At 42.2% G+C, this 21,677-nt stretch overlaps 1 pseudogene; it reads right to left on the bottom strand.

Moving 5' to 3' along the window:
- Nucleotides 1–12: 12 nt before the first annotated feature.
- On the bottom strand, nucleotides 13–10,587 carry LOC147454565 (uncharacterized; annotated as a pseudogene).
- Between the last annotated feature and the right edge of the window lie 11,090 nt (nucleotides 10,588–21,677).

Raw genomic sequence — 21,677 nt, 5'->3', positions numbered from 1 at the left:
AAGCCCTGCTGCTTAGTGCCACAATTCCTTGGTGTAATCAAACACCTCTTTCTTCAAAACATCCACATCTGCATCAGAGATCAACACACCTTTGATACCCTGACCATCCAAAGTGGCCCTCTCCAGATCCACCAATGGAGTTAACCTATTCATCAAGAAATTGTTATATGCAATAAGATGTGCAATCTTATCATCCACTTCATGAAACTGCTTCTCTGTGGCCTCCTTAATCCCATCTGCCCATATCTCAAACGCTTGTGCAGTTCCTGCCATCTCAGAAATCCAATTACGCATATCCGCACTGACCCGAGCTAACTCCTCTTGTAATAATGTCTTCTCCTTCAATACTTCATCCACCCGGCTATGCAGCTGACCGATGTCACACTCCAAGCTATCAATGTGTTCCCCCTCAGCCTTTTGTATCTCGAGGGTGAGGATCATAGCCTCCTGATAGCAGATAAACCGATTCAAGTCCGACAAACTCTAAACATCATCTTGAACTGAGAACACCCCATCCAACTTAACACTTGTAGGTTTAGCAAAAGGGGTTGTTTTAATGGCTTGTGTCACCGGGGTCTGTTCCCCTGAACCCTCGTGAACCTTCCATGGAAACAGAGTTATGGTATGGCATTTGGTGTTGATTTTTGGCAATCCTGTCATAGAAGGGAAAAGAGTGACCTTCCCTGATGACTACACCTTTTCATCTGTGCCAGCTGCTGACTTACTTCCATGGCCCAATGCAGATTTAAGCCTGCCCCCACTAGGCATATCCCAATCCAACTTCCGATGCTTTGCATCACCCAAGCTCTTCACATCTGGACTCTTAACGAAGCTCGGTGGTGTGGGTGTGAGAGGTACCTGCAGCACATAGGAGAAAATTCAAGGAGTACAAGCGGAAGTGCGACGCAAGAGAGATTGCGAGAAGAAGAGCACGACGATATAGTGAACTCGCTCTACTGTAATGTGTAGAGCATAGTGAGTTCTTATTAGGTTTTTACAAAAGAATATGTGTACATACCTGGCGGCCCGCCCACTTACCTAGGCGACCACATTGGGCTTTATACCCCAACAACCTCCCACTTAAAGTCCAATGTGGTACTTTAAGTGTGAGAGAATCTACTATACAAGCTAATATACAAGAGATGTAGAGAAGTGATGTACTACCCTACACCTAACTGCTTGCAAAAATGCGCAAAGCTCTCTGAGGGAAGTCCTTTTGTAAGTAGATCAGCAGGATTTTCTGTGGTGTTAACTTTGACAAGCTGAAGTTGCTTATCCTCGAGCATTTCCCTGATGAAATGATACTTCACATCCACATGCTTTGTCTTTGAGTGATAAACTGGATTGCGAGCCAATTGTATAGCACTTTGACTATCACAATATAACACAGGCATCTCTTCTTTGATTCCCAAATCTGTTACTAGTCGATTAAGCCAAATTGATTCTTTGCATGCCTCTGATGCTGCAACATATTCAGCCTCTGTAGTAGACTAAGTAACACAATCTTGTAATCTAGAACGCCATGATACTGCTCCACCAGCCAATGTAAAGACATACCCTGACGTAGACCTTCGGTTGTCTACGTCACCTGCATAATCTGAGTCTGTAAAACCCTTTACACTTAGCTCCTGACTCCCATAGCATATACGCATACTCTTTGTAGCTTTCAAGTACCTCAATATTCCTTTCACTGCCTCCCAATGTTTCTTGCCTGGGTTTGACATGTATCGACTTACTACTCCCACTGCAAATGCAATGTCTGGGCGAGTAGCAATCATTGCATACATCAAACTACCCACTGCATATGCATATGGAACCTTATCCATTTCAGCCTGTTCTTCCTCAGACACAGGACGATCTTGTTTGCTAAGTTTCACATATGGTGGCAATGGAACACTCAGTGCCTTTCCCTTCTCCATATTGAAACGTTGCAAAACCTTGTCAATATACTCTGTTTGAGATAACCAAATCAACTTCTTTGACCTGTCTCTCTCAATGCGCATACCAAGTATATATGACTTGCCTCACCCATGTCTTTCATGTCAAACAATTTTGCCATCTTTGACTTCAAAGCTGAAATTTCTTCCAAGTGCTTGCCAGCAATCAACATGTCGTCCACATACAAAATAAGGATCAGCCAACTCCCATCCTTAGCCTTCTTTGTATATAGACAGTGATCGAACTCACTACGTTTGTAGCCTTGAGAAAGCATAAACTTGTGGAATTTATGGTATCATGCCCTCGGTGATTGTTTTAAGCCATAAAGACTCTTTAACAACTGGCATACCCAATCTTCCTTGCCTTTCTCAACAAACCCTTCTGGCTGCTGCATGTAAATTTCCACATCTAAATCACCATGCAAGAACGCTGTCTAGGCATCCATTTGGTGCAAGACCAAATCTAATATGGCAACCAATGCAAGAAAGCATCTCAATGTAGTCATTTTGACCACTGGAGAGAAGACTTCATCAAAGTCAATGCCTTGTTCTTGCTTAAAGCCCTTGGCAACAAGCCTTGCTTTGTACTTTGGCTGACTATCATGAGCGGTGATCTTATACCTGTAAACCCATTTACAGGGTAGAGCCTTTTTGCCCCGTGGTAATTTAACTAGCTTCCATGTCTGGTTTTTATGCAGAGCTGTCATCTCTGACTGCATGGCCAATTGCCAATTCCCGGAGTCCTTCATTTGCATTGCTTCCTTGTAACATGAAGGCTCATTGCAATCAGTCAACATGACATAGTTCATAGATGGAACAAACCTATAAGGAGGTCGCGTGACACGTCCAGATCTATGCACAATAGGTGGCTCAGGCTCAGCCACAACCTGTGGTTCCAATCTATCCTATCCTTGCTCCTCTTGAGCCCTGACATTTTGTCTTGCACTTGCAGGTCCATCTTCTTGGAAGACAACTCTTCTAATCTCCTCAACCCTCTCTGGTTTAGAATGATATTTGGATTCATTAAAGTGAACATCATTGCTGCGGACAACCTTTCTGGATTCGGGATCCCGAAGTCTGTACCCCATCTCACCAGAATTACCATAGTCTAGAAAGATGCACTTTCTACTCTTTGGCTCAAATTTGTTCCTAAATTCCTTTGGAACGTGAGTATATGCCTCACAGTCAAAGACTCTGAGATGCTTGTATGAGGGCACCTTGCCTGACCATACCATCTCTGGCACTAAATCCTTCTGCAAAACCTTGCTAGGAGATCTATTTACAAGATGAACAGCTGTTAATACAGCTTCAGCCCAAAACCCATTTGGCAGCTGTGCATTAGACAACATACTTCTGACCTTCTCTTGTATGGTCCTATTCATGCTCTCAGCAACACCATTTTTAGGAGGATTGTAAGGAGCAGTAAGTTCACGTTTTATACCTTTTGACTCACAAAAGTCCTGAAAGGCCTTTGAAACATACTCTCCACCATTGTCAGTGCATAAGCATTTAAGCTTCTTGCCACTCTGATTCTCCACAAGTGTCACAAACGTTTTGAAAACACTAAACGCTTCATCCTTGTGCTTGAGAAAGTAAACCCATACTTTCCTCGAGTAATCATCTATAAATGTCATAAAGTAAGAAGCTCCCCCTAGAGGTTAGGCATAGGTCCACACATATCACTATGAACAAGTGCCAACTGTGTATCTCTTCTACTGCTTCTATGCTTATGTGGTTGTTGTGTTTGCTTACCATACAGACAATGTTCACAGAATTCAAAATCATTAAATGAAAAGCCAGGCAAATAACCAGAACGGGACAAGATTTACATTCCCTTCTTAGACATATGTCCTAACCGGCTATGCCACAAAGAAACGTTCGGCTGCTCGGTTACATTGATTACATTTTTAGAGACATTTGATATATAAATCATGTAAAGTCCTCCAGACTTTACTCCATGTGCTACTGTCATAGAACCCTTGGATATCTTCCACATGTTCTGTCCAAAAGTGGTGACGTAGCCAACATCATCAAGTAAACCTGTGTTGATCAAGCTCTTTGTAATTGCAGGAACATGTCTCACATTCTTCAGCGTGAAAGAAGAGCCATTCTGAAACTTCAATTGAACATCTCCAACACCTAAGATCTCACATGTCTGCCCATTGCCTAGCCGAACATGATCTTTAGTGGGCACATAAGAGGTAAACCACTCCTTGTTTGGAGACACATGAAGTGTCTATAATCCAGTCACTCAGTGCAACTCCATCAGATGCTGTAAGAAGAGCTGAGTCCATTGTATTCTTCAAGAAGTAGATGTCTCCTGACACTAGACTGTCATCCACTGCAACAGTGTTTGTCACATTTATTTCTTGAATCTTCACTGAGGACTTGTTCTTCTCACCATGGTCTTCAGCTTTCTCTTTGCCTTTTTCTGCTTTCCATTCTCTGCAGTCTCTTTTCATGTGACCCTTCTTGCCACAATGGTAGCATTCTATGTCACTCTTGCCTTTAGCACTGCGGGACTTGCTACGAGAGTGATTCCTCTTTCCACCTTTGTACTTTTCTTTGGTCCTTCCCCTGACAACTAAGGTTGTTCCTTTGCCTTTGTCCATTGTCTTTCTATTGGTTTCTTCAGTAAGCAGACTTCCTTCTACACCTGCTATGTTCAAACCATCTTGAGGTGCAGAATTACTCAAAGCTGTGCGAAAAGTGTCCCAACTTTCCGGCAATGTGATCAACAGGAACATAGCTCTAACAGGTTCATCAAACTTGACACCTTGAGCTGACAACTGACTGTAGATTGTGTTGAATTCATTCAGATTATTGGACATAGGTGTCCCTTCTTTCATCTTCAAGTCAACAAGATTCTTAAGCCAGTATACCTGTGAAGCTGCACTTTGCTTCTCATAAAGATCACTCAGCTTTAACCATGCTTGATAAGCCGACATCTCGTCTGCTACATTGAAGTAAACGCTTTCTGCCAAAGTCAGCATAATGGTAGAAAGTGCCAATTCATCCATTTCGCTCCATTCATCTTCGTCCATATCTTTTGGTTTTATCCCCTTGAGCTTTATAGGTTTTATCTGCTTCTTTTGTACCAACACGTGCCAAATCTACTTCTTCCACAATGGGAAATTGGTTCCATCCAGCTTCTTGATATTGTAAAGAGCAGTGTCCTGTGATCCAGCCATAGCTATGCTTCACAGTGGTTTACTTTCCTGGGAAAAATTCGGCAGAGTTTCCCCTGTAAACTGACCTCTGAACCAATATCAACCTGTCAAATGAACCAAGAAAGCTTCAGATTTTGCATAAATTTCGGCAGAGTCTCCTTCGTAAAATGGCTCTGGTGTACTAAAAAACAGACCAAAAAACAGCTCAAAAAACACTGTCTCTCTGACACTGTAAGCTGTGGGTAAACCTTTCCTGCACCTGTACTGTCTCTCACTGTCCTGTCACTGTCCTGTAATCATAGACTGTGACAATGCCTCAACGGCAGTAAAGCAAAGATGCAATCCCAACTGTCTAACTCACAGTCAATACATCCTAGCTGCCTATCTAAGGGTGCTCGAGGGATCGCTCCAAGACTTGTATCACCGAAAGGATCTCAACATTCGAGAATCCCCCAGCTCAATAAAACCTCACTCGACCCTCAACAAAGGCTGCAGTAAATCTGACAGTACATAGACTTCCCACAAAGTCATACATCCACAAATTTCCCACTGTATGTTGTAACCGCTGCGGCGGTTGTTTGCTGCGTGACTCACAGCCAGCAAACCCTCAACAGACATACATCATCTCTGACAATACATCCCATGTGGAAGTACCTGCAATGTCAGGATGAAATCTGGAATATCAAGCAGCAAACACAAGCTACCTGATGAACTAGTGGATGTCGCCTACAGTCTGTGTGTAGATGCGCCCGTGTCGTATGTGACACGCCTCCAAGAACTGTGAGCCGTCCTTCGATGTGTAGACAACCACAAATCAACACTCTGGGAGTGTCGATATCCTCAGCACCTGCAGTCGTAGGTTGAAAACCCCAAATTTGCAGAGTCGGATCTGCACCCGCTGAGACCACGTAGTCGAAAATGGCTTGCGCAGACCTTTGTCGAAGCCGAACGGTGGCCGAGATGACCTCAGAATGAAATTTTGAGAACACCAAGCCCTTCGGGCGGTCCCACGAGATTTGGGGCCGTGTCTTCGCCTGTCGAATTTCACTCCAATCTGAGTTGGTGACTCTAGCCTCCTGCAGTGCTGCCCCGAGCCTCGATCTGAGCTCTGATACCAGTTGAAGGAGTACGAGCGGAAGTGCGACGCGAGAGAGAGTGCGAGAAGAAGAGCACGACGATATGGTGAACTCGCTCTACTGTAATGTGTAGAGCATAGTGAGTTCTTATTAGGTTTTTACAAAAGAATATGTGTACATACCTGGCGGCCCGCCCACTTACCTAGGCGACCACATTGGGCTTTATACCCCAACAAAAATTGCCTGCAAGTAAGGATCTACCTTGGTAACAGACGGTGGACTCCTTTTATCCCTTGGCTCTGAAAGCTGCAGTCTATCAAAAATGAAGGATACCCAATCCACCTTCTGCCCTCGTTCTGCATGATGAATTGGGGCAAACGCCTCTTTGGACATATAGGTGGTTTTTGCCAACAAACAAACCCTATCCAAATACCAAAATAAGTGAGTACTGTGGAGTTTGCCACAATTCCGCACCATATAATAAACCCTACTGCCTTCTGGCTGCCCAAATTCGGACCTCATCACCGCATCTGTCACTTTCTTTACCTTGTGCAAAGGATTGTGAGCAACCTTGAAGACCTCTGCCACCAACTTTGGGGAAACATCCATGATATAGCCAGCATTTTCCCTAAGGTGGCAAAGCTGCGGCTCTGCAAACTCATTCTTCTCCCAAAGTGCCCATGGTAAACATGCATACTCATAAAGGCCAACCCGGTGCAGCCATACCTTTGCATTCGAGCCTTGGCGTATCTTTTAGAGAGGGGTCTCCATCAAATACAAAAAAGTCCGTTCAATGGGCACAAGGCCCCTCAAGGGATTTGAGACCATTGACCATACATAAATCCTTACAATATATTACACATTCCGAGATATTTGTTACGGATTCCTCCTTCACTTTCTTGTGAATATTGCATTTGAGCTTTCTTCTTTTAAGAATAAGCCACCAGCAAGATTGCAATACATGTTCTTTGTCCAAAGGATCACACTTCTTTTGAAAGAGTAGTGTATTTCTAGACTGCCAAATTGTTTTTAAGGCCGTCGCTCTTACTATACAAATTTCAATCAAGAGATCCTCATTATCGATGTGTCTAGAGCTCATCACAAGGTCGCATTTAAAGAAGGGGGTGTCCAAATGGATGTACACCCATCTACAAACGGAGCCCGTGAAGCCTCTGATTGTCGGACATTCTCAAAACATGTGTGAGAGGGTCTTGACTTTTCTTGCATTCTATTGTTTTAGAATGCTAAAGTGAAGCTTCACCTTGTATAATTCTAGTAAATTCCACACACACACACACACACACACACACACACATATATATATATATATATATATATATATATATTAATAAGTTCTTTTTATTTCACCTTTCATTTCATAGCCTCACATGGCTTGACTTTTCTTGCATTCTATAGCTTAGTTCGAGTCAGTGTTCGGAATATTCTCTTGTATTAAGTGGCCATCGACTAAGTTTCCTCCTCGCAAAGAAGCAAACGAAAAATACTAGAAAAAATTTTGAAATTTGTAGGATTTTTGAACTATTTTCTCACATATTTCACCGGTTTTTCTTCCCTTTACCATGGTTTGCTCTTGGCTAGTCTCGATTTTCAATTGGCTTAAGGCTGAGGTAATCCTTTCCCGAACACTGATTCCAATTAAACTCAACCTAATGATTTTATCACTTTCTTATAAGCCACCGTGACCTTTTTCTCTTTCTTTTTTCTCTTTTTTTTTTTTTTTGGGGGGGGGGGGGGGGGGGGGGTTTATATCACATGGGCAAATTCAAATGGGATCAATGATGGAGGGGGACACGCCAATCGTGGCTGTCAGATTGAGCCGCATGAATGTGGGCCCAAATTTACAAATCCATCCACATTTACAATATCACATACTCAACTCCCCTATATTTGAATGTATGCATGCAAGCATAGTGGTTAGTGCACATGGCTTGCGAGACGGGAGGTCTTGGGTTCAAGACTTAGGGCGCGGACCGCCACGAAATTTACATCCTACCCAAATTCACTTTCCGCTCCGAATTGACCAAACGACCCGAAATTTACAATCCTACTCGAATTCACTTTTGGCTCTAAATGTCCCAGATTTACAAATGCGAATCCCCCCAATTGAGATAGTTGTTTTCTTTTTTCTTTTATTGTGGAAGGAAGGCCAGGAAGGGTCGCAAGAGGACCGGACATGTGTGAAAGGTTGTGAGGTTCCGTCAACGGTCGCCGTTGAAGAACGCTGGTAGTGGTAGGTAACTGCAGCGCACATTCCCGGTTCCCGAGCCTCTGAACGCGTTGCGAATCTCGGTCTGCAGCCTGCTCTATAAATTGAGAAATAATAAGCAACAACTTCCCCCTATAGTGTCTCTCTCTCTCTCTCTCTCTCTCTCTCTCTCTCTCTCTCTCTGGGGCTCTGTTTTATACGTTGCATGGACGGACGTGGTAGAAGGTCAGCAGAGAAACTGAATGACGTGCGGCGACTGAAATTGGGCAAGCTCCTTCATCCGGATCGTGCTGTTGCTTGGCTCACGACCGGCCCTCCGCCCCATCGCCACACTCCTTCACCGAATTGCATCCTGCCACGTACGACCACAACATTGGCACTCTTTTTCCCACGTGGCAGCCCCATGCCAGCTCAGATTTGAGAGTCCGCTTGGACGATGTCCGGAGCCCCTCCAACACCTCTATTGTCCTCCAGCTTTTTGCTCAATCGACATAGCTCCACCTTGCCCAGTCGTAACTAGTCTTGCTTGGTGGGCCCTTGCCGTACATAATCTAATAGATTTTGGAGCGCAGTTGGTTACTTGGTTAGTTAGTTGTGATTGTTGTCGCCTTGGGTTTTGTTGTGGTGAGACGAGAAAATGAGTAGAACCTATTGATAGGCACCAATAATAGTTCACTTTGGGACTTGATGAGCATTGGAAAGAAGCAAGTTGTGTTTCACAATTCTCAATATACGACAAAGGGCTACTAAAGAGGGTAATTGATTCGAGTAGAAGGGTTGCAACTTAAGCTACTTTGGTAGTTGTTTGCAGATTGTACCATTCAACCTAGAAATATCGACCATTTAGTCTCTAAATCGTGGAACCATCTTTGAGATACCCATCTTATTCTCAATAAAGCGTAATCAATTTTCCTTTATTTCAATATATAGGTTGAATTGCTAACTGTAAGAAAAGAAATGCAACTATATCTGATATATAGATACAATGATCGAAATTGAGCATGCACTCGTGAGAAAAACATATGGCTAAACTGAACTTAAGGAAGCTTTGACAAACTCAAAAATACAGAAAGCATAAACAGACTATAAAAACTGAACTACACTACCGACCTGATAATCGTGTATAAATGTCATCCAATTGTGCAAGCCGGAGGACAATGTTTTGAGTCAAGCTACCAAAAAGCAATGTGAATAGTTAAACATGTCGTCTTGCAATGTAACGTCATAGACTCAAATTGCAAAGTATACAGTGCACGTCATGCAGAGGTGCCATACAAAAGTATGGTGGAGAGCTGGCACTGTGGTCTCTCCAAAAATTATAAGAAACGGAAGCCGTGCCCTGCCCCATAGCGTTTATGTGTTGCGCCAAGCAAATTCATAGTCATGGGGTGTTGTATACAGATAACGAACCTTGTAGCGTTGTCGAGCTGGAGTTGTGCTTGTGCAATTGAAATGCCCGCTGTTGTGAATATATTTCCTCCCTGCCAAACACAAAACACAGATCAAGACAAATACAGGAGATGTGACATATTGATTAAGCCTAAAGAGAAGCATATCTAATTTTATATTATATGTCGAAGGTTCTCTATATAAAGAGTTATGGATGCTTTTCGATAGATGTTTCCTTGTTAAAATTTCACTATCTATCTCTGCTCGGCCGTCAACTCTTTCTCCTACATTATGTTGTATCCAGTTTCCTATTGGGGTTAGGCGAGTCGGGATGGCAAGCGAGAGAGCGAGCTTAGTGGGAAGGATGGGCGAGTGGGAGAGGGTGGGCAGTTGGGTAAGGGCAAGCCAAAGAGGGGCTTGGTGTTTTACCATGAAGACATACTTAATAATTCTTCCATAGGGACGACAAAAGAGCCTTTGGCTCACCAAGTAAAGAGTTGCCTGATCTTGAACCTTGGAGGTGACACCTTGGATGTCTCTCTTCTTACAATTGAAGAAGGTATGTTTCAGGTGAAGGCCGTTGCTGCAGGAGACTCTCATCTGGGAGGCGAGGACTTTGACAATCGGGGGAAAACTGTTGGAGATTTACCACTATGCCGTATTTAATGATTGATGGCATTTTGACTACCCATATTGGGCATACCTTGCGATGAGAGCTCCATTAAAAACACACCTAAAATGCTTGCCGCCTTCTGCACAGATGATGATCTTTGCTTTGTGTATATCATCTCGATCCCTCCTTGCCAGCATACTGGTCTGATCGATACGCTCATCATTTTCATCATTTCTAGCCTCATCAAATTTTTGGGTTGGCTGAGGAGTGCGACTGAAGCCAACGGCTCATCAAACCATGACTTGCACTAGTGGCGATATTCCCCCATGCCTTTCTCTCGACATTGAGGTGTCTGCTAGTAATCCCCTCACACTCTCTGCAAAAAGCCTAAGCAGCTAACCATCATAAGCTTGAGGATAATAATCATAAGATTTGTGTGTGATCGATCTTGCTAAGCTTTTATGCCCTCATGTCAAGTTCGACGTTTACTCTTTCCTCTGCCGTCTGCATTACTCTTTTTTGGTTCTTCCCGGCTTGCTTCTACACGAATAAACAGCGCGGAAAAGAATTGGTGTGAATCTTGAGAATTAGGCATGGCTCATGGGGACTTGCTGCAATATATCATTTCCATGAACATTGAAGGATGAATCTACATGAGCTATACTTGGAGCAACATAATGTTGGCCATAACTAGTTGCGCTAGCTTCAGAAACGAGCTGGGTATGGTAGTTGAAGCTGGACATACTGTTCAGCTGGCCACTAGGTCTTATTCCACACAAAGTTGTTATGATTGCTACGCGGGGAAGGCGTAGGTAGGTTTATAGTAATTAGGTAATCAGGCTTCACTGCAAAAGAAGGCCGATTTCGATATGCTACATCTCTCCTCTCTCTCTCTCTCTCTCTCTCTCTCTCTCTCTCTCTCTCTCTCTCTCTCTCTCTCTCTCTCTCTCTCTCTCTCTCTCTCTCTCTCTCTCTCTCTCTCTTGCAAAGAGTGTACAGAGACAAACCTGCAGTCAAAGCTCCAAGCTGCTTCTCTGCGAACTGCTTCTGAGGGAAATTGAGCAGCGCAGCGTGCTTTTTTTTATTTTACTCACTTGGTAGCTTTTTACGCGGTGTTTTTACTGGGGAAGGCGTAGGTAGGCTTATAGTAATTAGGTATTCAGGCTTCACTACAAAAAAGAAGGCCGATTCCAATATGCTCCATCTCTCTCTCTCTCTCTCTCTCTCTCTCTCTCTCTCTCTCTCTCTCTCTCTCTCTCTCTCTCTCTCTCTCTCTCTTGCAAAGAGTGTACAGAGGCCAACTTGCAGTCAGCTCCGAGCTGCTTCTCTGCGAACTGCTGATCGAACTGCTTCTGAGAGAAATTGAGCAGCGCAGAGTGCTTTGTTTATTTTAGCTATTTACGCGGCGTTTCTTTTATTTAGAGCTTTTATGTTTAAAAAAATAAATAAATCTAATGCCACGTGGTGGCTTCTGCGTTCAGATACTAGAAAAAGAGCCTTTGGCTCACCAAGTAAAAAGCATCGGCTCGTGGGAACCGTCACCATTCCACTCAGTGACATTGTTAGCGACACTGGAGAGCCTACAAGCCACCATATGTGGCAATTGCTTAGCTACAATTTGAGAGGCCCATCAGGTCGCAGTGAAGGAATACTCGCTCGCCTTCGATGACTTTAGGCTCTTTATGGATACGCTTCAACAAGAAGAAACAATTTACAAGGAACCTTCCCCCATTTGAATTCCCCTTGGTCCTACTTGCTAAGGTAGATCAATTAGGGTTCCCTAATATTATAGCAAGTGGTCTTCTGCTTTTGAGCTATGTCTTTTGGCACACATCCACGATGTTGCTACAACCTTCTAGAGGTGAGTATGGCTAAGTTTCCTAAATGTAATTATGGATACAAAACCTTGCTTTATTTGATTGTGGCCACCAAGAGAGCCCTCTCCTCTTTCCATGTATATGCGTTCCCTATGTGCCCAAGATTTAGTGCCCTTTGTATAGTTAGATAGAGTGCTAAGACTTGTAAAATGTACTTTTCATTATCACTAGTTACAGGTTTCATATGTTTAAAATCTTCGTCGTGTCACTCATTTCTACGGTATATCACTTTGTCTTCGAACTCGTAGTTTGATGTAGTTTCTTAGGTTCTATATCTCGATCATGTGACTTGATAATTGATTCATGCTCAAAGTGGGCCAACAACATTAGAAAACCACACATGAGGTCAACCCTTGACCTTGCCTAATAGCAATGACTAACTCTTGGCGAAGCTCTTCGCTGATGACAACCTTATCTTCTTGAAAGCTAGCCCTCAGATAATTAGGAAGATGTTGAGATTGTACAAAGGTTTTCCATAGCCTCGGGTTCGAAGTACAAAATTGAGAAATCAAGACTAATTTCACTCTTAGAAAACCACTCATTTGACCCATCCGTATGGATGGAAGAGATTGTGTCAAAAGAAAGATTTTTCGACACCTAGGAGCCCCTCTAGGGGTAGACATAACACACAAGAAAAGATTACATTGGGTCTTGGATAGGGTAAGGTGCAAGAGGCGAAGGTGGGAGTATGTCCCTTCCTGAGCCGAGTAAAAGTGATTAATTCATTTATGTTCCCTTACATAGCTTTTATTGATTGTGTCCTCAAGATAGCCAAATGCAACTAGAAAGAATCCTTGAAACCGGTGAAAATAATATTGTGGAAAAATAGCACCAAAGCCTCGGTGTCCAAGCAGTGGGCCAAATGAGAGTCAGTTGCTAGGCTAGTGGAGCTAGGTGCTATCGACATTTTTTACCTTATTGTTCATGTAGAGGCCCAGTGTACCGAATTTGTGGTCGTAATTGCAAAGCTAGACCAGGCATGGGCTATTTTGACAAAGGATATGATGGACAAGCCAAAGCTCTTTTCTCACGGTGTCCACAAGAAAGGGTTAGAGGTACATGACAAACTTCTAACCACCAGGTCCAACATGAGATTAGGTGGCACGATGCACGAGCTGGTATGTATGAGCACCAGAGCAATAGAGGCACTGGAGTAGGGAGAGTTAACCAGATGTTTCCAAAACTCCATAACACATTGGTCCCCTTGGCTCTCTAAAGTAGGTAGCAAACTATTGAATCCTTTTTTAAGAGAAGTTGCGAGAACGGTGAATAGCAAAGAACTGTGACGCCTTGCCCATTTTTGGAACAACATCAGCAAGAGCTAGAAAGAAAGAGACCAACTAGTTCCCCACTTTCACCTCCATGGCACTGAAAGGCTGCTGATTAACAAAGTTTTAGAAGGGTTAGATAATTTTTTGTTGCCTATCTGCAAGTCCAATTTCGAGTGGAAATCTTGGGAATGGACAAAGAGTAGACGTTTCTATAATCCACAAACCAAGAGTATCTGCCACACTCTAATGGTCAATCGATTGGTTCTCCCCCCTCAACAAGCAATGGAGCATGAAATGGCCGGAATCAAGATGGATGGCGGTAGAAAATAACATGTGGAATCTACACTGGCCCACTGTTGATGAAGATCTTTCTGTGGAAGATGCTATGGAGTGCTATTCCAACAAGTGTCAAGATTTTGGCTAGTGGTACCGGTTTAGATAGGTGCTTGGGAGGCAAAATGGCAAGTGAGGACCCCTCTCACCTTCGCAAGGAGTCATTAGATAAAACTTGGACTCAAATTTGATCTTTTTAGTGCTAGAGAGAGAATGTTGCGCGACCAATGGGTGGTGGGCTTCCGTAACAGTAGCTCGATTTTTCCTTATTTATGTCAATTTTTTGCATTTTCAATGAAAAATTTGTAGTTGTTTCAAAAAATTTAATAATAATATAGGTTGCGATTTGCTCGAATCTCTCTTCTGTCATCACTGAATACATAATAAATGTGTCATAACTCACACTCCATTCGGTTGCGTACGTTTTTTTATATGAGAGATTTTATTGTATTTTTGCCCATTCCCATCCACTTGCGCTCAACTTACTATTATGCTTACATTCGACGGCATGATCTTTGTGCTCTTTGTTGTTCATCTTAATGTCGTCAAAGAAGCACTAATGGAGAGCAAAAGACCTATAATGGAAATGGCCTATGAACTTTGAAAGAAGCGGAATTAGGAAACTAAATGAAGCACTTTTGTGAGATTACTTTGTGAGCATAGAGGGTGAACTTAATTGATGATAGCAACATAAACATGGTACTTAGTTAACTTGGCATGAAAATAACTTTTGCAAGAGAGAGAGTTTAGAGAACATGACAACATTTGAGGACCGGATTCATACGGAGTCAGTCCCCCCTCCAATAGGCATTTGTATTATAGTTTCTCCCATCAAGAGAGACTTGGTACAATACAATCTTTGTGTTCCTTGTGACCTTGGTGATGCAATGAAGATGGAAAGCTTCATGCATCACAAGCAAAACATAAACTTTGTAGAAAGCATTAACTATCCCAAGCCTCGGTCCCAAGGCCTCAAACACCTTCGAAGGTGGAGAGAGTTAGCAGGGAATGAGGGTAGGGAAGAGGAAGAAGAAACATTCCATAGGAGAAATAAATAGTTCTTCTTTTATCATCACTCTTCTTGCTAGCATACATAATAGCATAGTAATGAATATGGAGAAGATGGAAAGCTTAAGCATTGAAGCATGGCTCTTGGTTGGATTTGCATTCCACAGCCAAGAGTGTTGGTGTAGGCTCTCACTTCTCACAAGCTTGGCGAAGGAGGTGCAGTTCCTCTACTTTCACCAAGTGAGAATGAATTCACAAAATGTGTGTGTGTGTGTGTGTGTGTGTGTGTGTGTGTGTGTGTGTGTGTGTCCCCCCAGCACCCCCGTTGCTTGCTTGGGGTAAGTTATAGCTTTTACACATGTTTCAAGCTCATTAGACCCCTCTCCCCCCTAGCCAATCACATGCAGCATGCATTCAAGTACATGAGTAGTCTTTGGACAAGTGTCCTCCTTACCCCTTAGAGAGAGACAGAGAGAGAGAGAGACCTTGAAAATATCTAGATATTTGTTGGATGGAGCTAAAAGCTCATTGGATCCCTCTTTAGCTCAACCAATACCATTCAAGCACATCATGTGGTTAAGCATAGGGAGAGTCTGACATGTGTCCCGTGTGCCCTATGAGAAAAGGGGTGCCCTTTGGGTGAGTGGAAGGTTAAGTCAAAGATTCTCCTAACTTTGACTTTCCCCCTCCTTTGTAGGGTCTCTTTTTTACTCAAGCACCTTACCCTCCATGCATAGAAAGCTTCTCAAGAACCTCCCTCATTAAGTTTGTAGGGTTTCTTTTTGACTCAAGCACCTTACCCCTCATGCATGGGAAGCTTCTCAAGCACCTTCCTCATTAAGTTTGTAGGGTCTCTTTTTTACTCAAGCACCTTACCCCTCATGCATGGGAAGCTTCTCAAGCACCTTAGTCATCAAGCATGACAAGGACCTCAAGTACCTTAGTCATCAAACACGACAAGCATCTCAAGTAGCTTAGTCATCAAGCACGACAAGAATCTCAAGCACCTTAGTCATCAAGCACAACAAGCACCTCAAGATTAGGTTGAGTTTCCACCTCAAGCTCAGCCTTAGCTTGCCTAAGGTCAAAGGACTTCTAACACTAACTATTGGAGGTCTTTAATGAAGCTAACCCTAAGTTCTTCTAAGCTCCATTAGATGCACGTTGCTCTTTGATAGACTACCTCCTTTTGGACCCGTATTGAGATGTGACTATCTCTCCTCTTGGTCCCCTGCTAAGATAGGTACAGAAGCACTTATTGCACATTGCTCTTTGGTAGACGATCTCCTTTTGGACCCGTATTGAGATGCAACCATCTCTCCTTTTGGTCCCCTGGATGAGATAGGTTTAGAAGCACATGTCTCAATTCTAACTCTTGTTCCCGTTTATTCTCCCACATTTAAGGATCAGTTTAATATGAGAAAATCATTTGGGTAAGCTAGATATTAGATTTTATGACATTACCTCTCTCTTGAAATCATAGTCGTCCTCGACTATGAGGTAGAGAAGGTAAAGCCTAGTCATTAGTCCATGTTACTTAGCGGATAGAGGGTCCCTTTTTACCCTTCAACATCATCCCAAGATGGATGACTTATCCATTTGGTGCTTGGGAGATGTAGCTGCCGCAAGCATGTTTGCTCTTTAGTCCATATCATTCTTCTAAAGTAGAGTGACAAGTTCTACTTCGTGTTTGGGAGACGTCGTCACCACAAACATGATTCTAAGCATGCATACTATTTAAATTTGTGCCCAATAAAAAGAGATATAGTCTTATAAGACAAAAACATTGTTCATTTAAAATGCATTTTCATATGCTTACTCTAGTGCAGCATTGTAAGCATTGACAAGGTTCATATTATCCTTAAGCTAGGTTCCTTGCATCCATCTAGCATCTTTAAAAGAATAATTCTTAAACTTAATAAGATATCGTCAGATAATCTTACCGTTTCTTAATACCTTGTCTTCATGTCATAGGATGGACTTAGATTAAAGTACTTCTTCTTGATCTTTGATTTTTGGAGGGTCTGCAACTATTGCTTCTTTTGATGGTGCTCCTTTGTAAGGCTTACGTAGGCTCTCATGGAAAGTATTGTGTATGAGCCAATGGTTGGGAAACTTTAATTGATAAGCCATCTCATTGATTGGCTTAAGAATTTAAAAAGGACCATAGTATCTTTATGCTAATTTAGCATAATACTCTTGGTGGCCCGAAGGATTCTTGCCTGTAGTATGCCTTAGATGAGCCTTGAGAAACTTTAGCAAGACCCAAAATTATTTTACTTAAAGGATAAGGCTCTTCTGTGCTTATTAGCAGCAGCCCTTTTTGCCTTTGCTTTGAGATGGATATAACCTCTTTAATTTTTGGAAAAGATTCTTGTGAATCTTGGCTATATTCATTAGTAGCGAAGATCTTCCCATGTACTTTAAGTAGTAAGGGACTTTTGGATCTTTCCTTTTTAACTTCGAAAGGTGCTTTCCCCATAGAAGCATGTACAATGTCATTGTATGCATACTCTATAAGAGGTAGGTACTTCTCGCATTGAGAACATTGATCTACTTCCATGACATAGGCTTTTTAGTAGATTCAAGAATCGTTAGATTAGTTATTTCACTTTGGTCATCCGTTTGTGGATGATAGGCCAAAAGAGAAACTTAATCTACTTCCTAGATTCCAAAAGAGACCCTTCTAGAAAATACTAGTCATTCTAGGATCTTTGTCCAACACTATGGATGTTGGAAATCCATGATGCTTGAAAATTTGAGATCTGAAGAGGGTTGCCATTTGATGTGCCTTAATAGTCTTTTTGACAGGCATAGAATGTGTTTTCTTGTTAAGCTTGTCACGACTGAAACAATCCAAGTTGCTTTCCTCGATTAAATTTCAACTTTTGATATAACCACGCATTTTGAAACATACTCTTGTATGTTTACTTTTCATGATAGAACAACAAAAATACATTTCTACTCCTCGAAGAGTAGAATATGGAATCCCTCTTTGCCTTGCATAAGGAGAAGTATGGGATTCATACATGACTTTCTTATTGTATGGGTGATTAACACATAGCCTATTGCCATTTGGAAGATAATCATCCTTCAAGGTGAATGGTTCTTTTTTCTTCCCTATTGCAAAGGTTGTAATTATGTACTTAAAGTCTCAGTCAGTAGCATACTCATCTATCATAAAAGATAGATCATTGTGAGCTGCTATAGACACCACATTTACCCTTGGTCGTGTGAAAGTGCATCGACCACTTGATTGTGCTTGTTAGCACTGTGAGCAATATGAAATTTAAATTGAAAAAGAAAATTTTCCCACCCCGTTTGTTTGTCGGAGAGCGTGGTTTGCATCATGAAGTTCTTGAGGCTTTGTGATCCATTCGTAGGATGAATGGAATCCCCAAGAGATAGTGTTTCCACATGTTTAGGGCATATAGAATAGCTAGTAGCTCTTTTTTGTATTGCCCAATACACACTTATCGAAGTTGAGTCTTTGACTCTCATATGCGATGGCATGCCCTTCTTGAAGCAAAATAGCTCCAAGACAATCACCACAAGCATCACATTGGACCTCAAATGGCTTTGAGAGATCTAGTAGTGTGAGCACACGTTGAGAGATAAGCTTCTCCGTAAGCTTCTTAAATGCTTCTTGCACTTTTGCAATCCATGAATACTTAACATTCTTTTTTGTTAAGTCATGTAATGGGCTTGCTATTAGCGAGAAAAAAAAATTATGAAGCATATATAGTATGCACACATACCTATGAAGCTTTGTTGGATCCATACGGGTGCCTAAATATTGAGTCTCTTGTAGGAAAAAATCACTTTTCTTTTGATTAATGAAAAGCTTATTCTCTCTCATAACTTGAAAGATTACCTGGAGGTGTCGCTTGTACTCCTCAAGAGAATTTGAATGGCCTGAAGATTTTTGTTCATCATGAGTTTGAATGCGTCTGGAGCATTTGTCAGGCCAAAACTTGTAAATTATCAAATAGATCTTCTACCCGCGGCACGGGTAATCTATTTTTGATAGTGATTTTATTTAGTGCTCCATAGTCCACACACATGTGATATGTGTCGTCTTTCTTTTGCACTAAAAAGAAATGGTGAACAAAATGGAGAGGAGCTAGATCTCACCATCCCTTTTTCCACCAATTCATGCACTTGCCTCATGATCTCCTCTTGTTGAGCTTGTGAAACTCAATAAGGAGGCTTGTTAGGCAGTGAGATTCCTGGTAGAAGCTCCATGGTCATCATCCCTCATTTTAGAGGTAGCTCATTAGGGATGTCATCAATGAAAACATCTTGGGATCCTTTTAGGAAATTAGAAAACTCTAATTCCTCTTGATTCCCTTTATTGCAAGGATATGGTGTTCCCCAACTCATGAGCATCTATGTGCATGCTCTCTTCCCTGTAGGTGAAGTAGATTCTCCTTCCAGGGAACTTCATGTTGGAAGACATGCGGTTAAACCATGATGCCCCAACAATAACATTCTCATGTTTGAGAGGGGAGATGAAGAAATCCTTTATGTCCACATAGCTTTGGACATGAAGCCTTAATTTTCCAATTAAGGAAGTAACTGAGACGTCTTGTCCCTTGATAGCTCCATTGGCTTTCAATGCATCTCCCATCTCATGGGCTTGTATGCCTAGATTGGTGGTCAACTACGTGGATATGAAGTTGTGAGTTGAACCAAGGTCAAACAAAATAAAGGCATCATGCTCTTCCATCTTTCCCCAAGCATAGGAAAGGATAAATCCTTGCCAATGAGCATCCTCTTTTGGAGCTTCAAACATAGAGGCTCTAGGAGTCTCATTGCGGGAAATTCTCTTGGGGCAAGGACGATAACCATGGCCTTGCTCCCTACATTTAAAACATTTGTGGTCCTTACGAAAAGCCTCTAGCTCTTTAGGAGAGATTTTATGTTTACCTTTGTAAACTCCCTTCTCCTTGAACCGATTGTTGTTGTTGGAATAGCCTTGGTAAGATTTGGGCATTGGTTTTCCTCTTAGCATCACTTTTGTCTTTATTTTCCACGGGCTTGACATTCCGTCTAGCCCCTTGTTGGAAATTGATGCGCAAAGCAACCATGGTGTGGTGGATTACTTCGATGATAGAACCAAGCCGTTGAGAGTTGACATACTTGGTCATCTCTTTGGGTAATCCCACACAAAATTTTTGCTTTTGCTCGGCGAAGTCTATCTTTCAAAAGACAACAACCTTGAGATATAAATCCCAAAACTTTTCCACATATTTCTAGATGGACTCATGAGAGAGAAGACTCAAACTCCACCATTCGGCGAGCACTTTATCCTTTGCATCGCTTGCAAGGAATTGCTTCATGATGGAAACTCGTAGAGTTTTCCATGTCTTTGGGGCTTTGCCGTTGCCATGAAGGCTAGCCCACCATTGACGAGTCGAGTTTTGGAAGTGCATAGCTACATGGTGTAGCTTGGAGGACTCCGTGAAGCCCTCGTCTGTCAAATTGTTGGATGAAGGCCAATAATTTGTCAGTAGCACCAAAGGTGCCATCATAGGTGACAAAAGAGATATGCTTTCCTCCCTCTTTGAACTTCTTGAGCTTTTGGGAACTTCGCCATGCATAGTAAGCTTTGCGATATCCTCCCTCTTGTATTCTCTAGGAGAATAGCCATAGCTTTCATCGGTAGAGGAGGAAGGTAAAGAAGAAGTAGAAGAGGGTGACCTCTTTCTTGCCCTTTTCTTCCTTGGTTTCCCCTCGTCCTTTTTGGAGTGACGAGGAGAAGGACTATGGGTTAACCGTTTCCTCTTGGGAGGAGTTGGCGATCTTTTAGTCCGCCTTCTTTGTGGAGCCACATCTTCGGAGGAATTTAGTGATTACATTATTCCTCCTCTCGTAAGGGAGAGAGTCTTCTTTTGGGAGTCTCATCAAGAGGCCTCCTAAGCTCTCTCTCCTCTTGGAGAGGAAAGGAAATCCCATAAGCACGAAGTTTTTGAGTAACTTCGGCTTGTAAAGCGGGGTTGCTCATAGCTTGTTGCAACCTAGTGAAGATAATTAACAAACATGGGGGCATCATCATTAGCACCTTAATGTGCAAAATCAAAGTTATCAATGTTCATTCTACTCTCTTGGTTATTGTCACCCATGTTAATTAAACTTATGTGTTTACTTAGTGTATACTTTGGCAATTCAAAACCTTAGTTGCTACTCCTCTTAGCCTTTGAAAATAGGAACTTAAGTATCTACACCCACGGATCGAATTGGTTAATTATAGAGAGTACTAGAGTGAGTCTAACATAGCAAAGTTTCCGAGAGATAGCTCCTTTCGGACTTCTTATGGCTCAATAATGGTAAAGCCGTAGTCAATTCTAAAAAGACTCCTTTATTAAAACCAAAACTCCCAAGGTGTGCACCATATCCCACATAGTGGCCTCACCAAAACTGATAATAGATCCCATTCCCACTTACCCTAATATAATTAACAAAATCAACCATAAATAGGCTACTTAAGGACCCCTCTCCTTAAGCAAGAAAAGAGAAACCAAATGCTCTGATACCAATGTAATGGAAATGGCCTATGAACTTTGAGAGTAGCGGAATTAGAAAATTAGATAAAGCACTTTTGTGAGATTACTTTGTGAGCATAGCGGGTGAACTTAATTGATGGTAGCAACATAAACATGGTACTTAAATAACTTGGCATGAACAATACTTTTGCAAGAGAGAGAGTTCAGAGAACATGACAACATTTGAGGACCGGATTCATACGGACCCGGTCCTCCCTCCAATAGGCATTT

The sequence above is a fragment of the Adiantum capillus-veneris genome, chromosome 7 (assembly GCF_014529385.1).
Source record: "Adiantum capillus-veneris isolate H3 chromosome 7, ASM1452938v2, whole genome shotgun sequence".
In the NCBI taxonomy this organism is placed as follows: Eukaryota; Viridiplantae; Streptophyta; class Polypodiopsida; order Polypodiales; family Pteridaceae; genus Adiantum; species Adiantum capillus-veneris.
Note: the sequence above shows the minus strand (reverse complement) of the source record. Positions and strands in the feature narration are given on the sequence as shown.